This window comes from Neltuma alba, unplaced genomic scaffold (assembly GCF_004799145.2).
Source record: "Neltuma alba isolate B1F8T4 unplaced genomic scaffold, ASM479914v2 tig00003788_pilon, whole genome shotgun sequence".
Taxonomy (NCBI): Eukaryota; Viridiplantae; Streptophyta; class Magnoliopsida; order Fabales; family Fabaceae; genus Neltuma; species Neltuma alba.
Window position 1 is genome coordinate 176,650 of NW_021633426.1, and position 6,124 is coordinate 182,773.

Sequence of the window (6,124 nt, forward strand, 5' to 3'; positions counted from 1 at the left end):
TTTTGTATATCATAAAAATATCTTAAAATTATAATTTTGTTTCTATCTAAACACTCCTTAATATTGGCACCAGCAAATAAAAGGAAAGCATTATTTTCCGGCCACAAGTCACTCGAGTAGCGAAAAACAAATAACAGGAGTTTATGTTCTTAAAATTTGTGAAAATCACCATTATTTTTTTTTTCATATCTTCTTTAATTAAGTTCATTAAATTCCAAACGAGATATTTTTAATATGAGGATATTGTGAGGAAAAAAATTAATGTCTTATATTTTGTTCCAAATGAAAAATTAAACTTCATAGTTAGAATTTTTGCCCCAGTTATGAATTGATTAGATTGTATGATTTTGTTTTGTTTTTGTTCGAAAATTTTGAACTTTTGTATTTGGTGCTTCATCTAAAATTGAAAGATAAAGTGAAATAAAGAAATAAGAAAAGCTTTTTTTTCACAATAATCAAATTTAAAAGGTTAAAATATACATTTGATTATTTATCCTTATATAATATTTTAGTTTGATCTTTTAACGGTAAAAATATAGTTTTTGTTATTTAATCTTAAAATTGTTAGTATTAAAAGATGATTTTTTTGTTACAATCATAATTGTTTTAAAAATTAAGTTTAACATGTTAGCATTTGAAAATATTTACTAACACTCAAGATCTTAACATCATTGCTTTATGTTAACGGTTTTAAGGCCAAATAACTAAAAATATATTTTTGAAATTAAGAGACTAAATTAAATTAAAATTTATATAAAATTAAAGTATCAAAGTGTACTTAAAACACGCTTTAGTCAATTTAAAAAAGTTTAACGCTGAAAGGAACATTTGTAAATTTTCAATCATATGGAACTTTTTCGTATGACTTTTTGACAATTGAGAGTAGCTATCTGAAAGATGTTTTTTCACTCACGCTGACTCAAACCGAATACGGGTCCGTTTGGATCAGCGATTGAAAAAGTAATTTATGAAAAAGTGAAGTTGGTAAAAGTTAAATTGGATAAGTTAAATTATATTTGTATTGAAGTTTAGAAAAGCTAGTTTGCAAAAGTGAGATTGGTAAAAGCTTGTTTGGATTATAGTTAAGTAAAAGTAAGTTTGGCTGTAAAATGACTAAAATGGATATAAGTTTTAATAAATAGTGGAATATGATAAAAAATGATTTCACATAATACAATGAAATTAAAATAATTTATTATGAAGAAGTCAATTTTAATGAATGAATTAAATTTTAAAATTTTAGAGAAATCATAAAAAATATTTTAAATATAAAGTGAAATATGATTAAAAAAAAGTGTCGGAGCTTGAATGTTTCCTTATAAAGTTATGAATAGTGATTATTGCACAAACCATCTATACCATATACACTTGTGTTTGGAAGTCGTAACTATGCATTTCGTAAGATTTAAAATGAACAATAATGAAGTGATAATTAATTTAATTAATTTTTTAAATATTCACAAATTAGTTATTTAGCTCTTATATTAATAATTAGTGTATATATATATTATACTAATATGAAAATTTTGACACTTATATTTTGTACTAGAAAGAATATAAGTCTAAATTTGAATATAATATAGTATAATTTGATTTAAGATAAATTCTTTTAAAGGCACGGGCTCCAATGTTTTTTTTTTTTTCCAATCTTCTCTCTCCACTTTTCCAAAAGCCATAAGCTTCAAATTTTAACTTATGGCTTATGATAAGCCTGTTTGGGAGAGCGTTTATAGGCCAAACGCTGATGAAAAGCTATAATAAGTCCGATTGCATATTGAAGGCAGTTTGGATCAGCGTTTGGGCCATCCAGCTTACCCATCAAAAATCAAATTGCACCGCCTGATCTGTTAAGCTCTGTGGAGAAGCTTTTTGAAATTGCAACGCCCGATCACAAAGCTCTCTGGACTGTTATATTTTTTGTCAGTTCTCTCTCCATTTTTTTATTCGTTTCTTTTTCTGCCTTTTCTCTGCCGTGACCTTCCTTCTTCTCCATTTTTATGATTTTTCTAAAGTTTTCAATTTTAATTCACTTATTAAATTTCACTTCTTTATTATATTATCTCAGTTCTGTTTTTTTTTTCATGTTTCACTGTATATTTAAAATATTTTTTATGATTTCTTTAAAATTTTAAAATTTAATCCACTCATTAAATTTGATTTCTTCATATTAATTTATTTTAATTTTATTGTATTATTTGAAATTAATTTTTTATCGTGTTTTATTATTTATTAAAACTTATACCTATTTTGGTAATTTTTCAGCCAAACTTACTTTTACTCAACTATAATCCAAACAAGCTTTTACCAATCTCACTTTTGCAAACTGACTTTTCTGAACTCCAATCCAAACACAATTCAGCTTATCCAATTTAACTTTTACCAACTTCACTTTTCTATAAGCTACTTTTTCTATAAGCTGTTTTCCAATCGCTGATCCAAACGGGCACGATGGCTTTTCATCCAAAAGCTGAATTGCTCCAACGCCATCACAAACACACCAATTTTCATCCCACTTGCACAATCGTGTGTTTTGGCTCAATAAGCTACTTTTCTCCCATTAAAACGCTGAAACAAACAGGCCCTGAGGGTAGCGCACATTTCACTGAGACCAACACCGATTGGTAATATCGTGGTGCTCACCCCAACTTTCTCTTTCTTCCCCAACAGCCAACTAAAATCATTTTTTTAAAAAAATAAACAAACTGACCCTAGATGTTGAACTTGATTTTTGGGAATAAATAATTTTTAAATTGGAAAAATGACAATAAAATACCACTTGAATTCCAAAAAGATAAATAAGGCACATGAATAAGCAAAATAACAAATAGGGCACTGGGTACCAATCTGGAATTCATATTTTCGGCCAAAAGACCAAAATGACCTGATGAAATGCGAGAAGACCGACACTGAAAGTGAGAGGAAGGAGAGAGGAAGGAGAGAGGAAGACCGACGCTGATCAAATGCGGGAAGAAGGAAAGAAGAATATTGGAAATGCTATTATCTTACTCCTTCGCATCACCATTCTGTAGAGATTGTTGATTTGGTGGGTTTTGGTTGTGGGAAAGAGGATTTGTAGTGAGAGAGGGAGTGAACCTGCTGGGAAGATGAAGTGGAAATCAGAAAACAATGGCAAGCAATTACGTAATGTAACTGCTGTCATATGCCTGCTGGTTTTTGGTAAATCCCACTACGTGAATAGTAAATTTTACCATACATGTAGTTAATTATGAATTTTACAAAATACATATTGTGATTTACAACTTTTGTAGTGAAAGTGACTACTTTGTTAATGGGTTTTGCAACCTGTTTTCAGGAGATAAACAACTTGTTTGTAAAAACTAATAAAATTTCACGCTAAATTTGACAAAACGTATAGTGGGATTTACAACTTTCGTAGTAAAAATGATCACTTATTCAATAGGTTTTGTAATTTGTTTTCAGGGGATGGGCAGCTTGTTTCTAAAAACTAATAAAATTTCATACTAAATTTGACAAAACACATAGTGAGATTTACAACTTTCGTAGTGAAAATGATCACTTCTTCAATGGGTTTTGTAACATGTTTTCAAGGGATTGACAACTTGTTTCTAAAAACTAATAAAATTCCATACTGAATTTTACAAAACATAGAGTGATATTTACAACTTTTGTAGTGAAAATTATCACTTCTTAAATGAGTTTTGCAACCTCTTTTCAGGGGATGAGCAACTTGTTTCTAAAAATCAATAAAATTTCACGCTGAATTTTACAAAACACACAGTGATATTTATAACTTTTATAGTGAAAATGACCACTTCTTAAATGGCTTTTGCAACCAGTTTTCAGGGGATGGGCAACTTGTTTCTAAAAACTAATAAAATTTCACGTTGAATTTTACAAAACGTATATTGGGATTTACAACTTTTATAGTGAAAGTGACTACTTCTTCAATGGGTTTTGTAAACCTGTTTTCACCGGAAAGGCAACTTATAAGCATAAATAAATCATTCAATGAACGTGTACCTGAAGTACGTCACAATAAATATTAAACTATTAACTTTCATAATTAACTACATGTATAGTAAAATTTACCATTCACGTAGTGGGATTTACTAAAAACCAGCAAGCATATGACAGCAGTTACGTTACGTAATTGCTTGCCATTGTTTTCTGATTTCCGCTTCATCTTCCCCGCAGGTTCACTCCCTCTCTCACTACAAATCCTCTTTCCCACAACCAAAACCCACCAAATCAACAATCTCTACAGAATGGTGATGCGAAGGAGTAAGATAATAGCATTTCCAACATTCTTCTTTCCTTCTTCCTGCATTTGATCAGCGTCGGTCTTCCTTTCTCCTTCCTCTCACTTTCAGCGTCGGTCTTCCTGCATTTCATCATGGCATTTTGGTCTTTTGGCCGAAAATATGAATTCCAGATTGGTACCCAGTACCCTATTTGTCATTTTGTTTTTTCAGGTGCCTTATTTGTCTTTTTGGAATTCAAGTGGTATTTTATTGTCATTTTCCCTTTTAAATTTGGGTTTCGTGAACAATATTTTCAAAAATCAAATTAAAAAATAAATAGAACGTAATTTCTGTGAAAAAGAATTGATTAGAAAAGAGGTCAGAAGCAGCAGTAATGTCGTAATTAATGGGCACATGCTGTCGAATGAGAATGGAAAAGTCAGTCAGTGCCGTTGGTTGGGGTAGGGCTTGTCTCTTCAGTGACAGCATTTACTCTTCTGAAAATGATTGAAGGCTCAGCATTTCATTTCAGACGCCCCACTTTGGTTGAAATATTGGAAGCTATTAATCAATATGTAATTTTACCTCTAATTTTTGTATCCCGATATTTTTAGCAGTATAATTTTATTTATGATTTTTTTTGTAATTTTACTCCTGATTTTTTATTTTGATACAGGATGCATTAAAAAATAAAGTAAAAATTACACCTTTACTCATCATCTATAGTATGTAATGTATGCATGAATAATATACTCACATCCACCATTCTTACAAACAAATTTGACTCACGGTTGGAAAGAGAGAGCTCCGGTTTGTTGCTATAAGTTAGTGGAAATTTTTTGTTCTAAATATAAATCATCTGCAAGGTATTTTATAATTATTTTTTGATTTTATTTTTATTTAATTTTTGTTGAAAAGACAAGAGGAGAAAGAATTGAGAATGATCTGTAAACGATGATGGAGAAAAGCCTTTAATAAAAATAAGGCAAAATCACAATAAAACATCCTTAAAATAGCAAAATAGTGAAATTGACACTTAAATAAAGGAAATCGCTTGAGAAGATAGGTCTCAAATTGTAATTATCAAATCAAGGTTAGACCAAAAAACCCTTCTTTCTTTCTTCTCTTTCCTCCTTCTCTCTCCCTCTCGTTTTCCTTCTCTTTTCTCCCCCATGAACCTATTAATCCACTACTAATGCCTACAAGATTACTTGGCTACTTGCTCCAAAACGATAACTTCTTTTCATGTTTTTCCCAACCTACTCATTTGCAATAGTAGCAATGAAAATATGTTAACTATTGAGCTTTTAGATTTAATTTCTTGCAAAACAAATAATGCTAATATAGTACTCTTCATATAAAGGCTCTCTTTACCCATAATCTTTTCTTATTCCACAATCTCATGCTAATATACTATATCTATGACTTACAAAATAAAATCTCTACTCATGCTTGAAGGACCAACTTCCGGGTTATCACAACTCAAATAAAAAACTACTATTGTATATAGCAGAAATAGAGTAACTATACATGGTGAAGAAGTAATTGAATATCTAAGAATTAGAATCACTGCTAATTCAGAGATAAGCTAGTGGAATTACATCAGTTAAATCAGTGCGAACGACAAGTCTAGTAAAAAAAAATGATAAGTCTAATATGAGAAATAACAAGTATTCAAAAGATATTTATATCAACTTAAGTTTTAGCAGAAATTAACATTATTTCCACAATTTATTCACGAATGACAAGTTTAGTATGAGAAATGACAAGTCTAATATAGGAAACAATAAGTGTTGAAAAGTTATTCATATTAACTTAAGTTTTAGAAGAAATTGGTAGCATTTCCATGATTCATTTGCAAATGACAAGTCTAGCATAGAAAATAACAAGTGTTGAAAAGC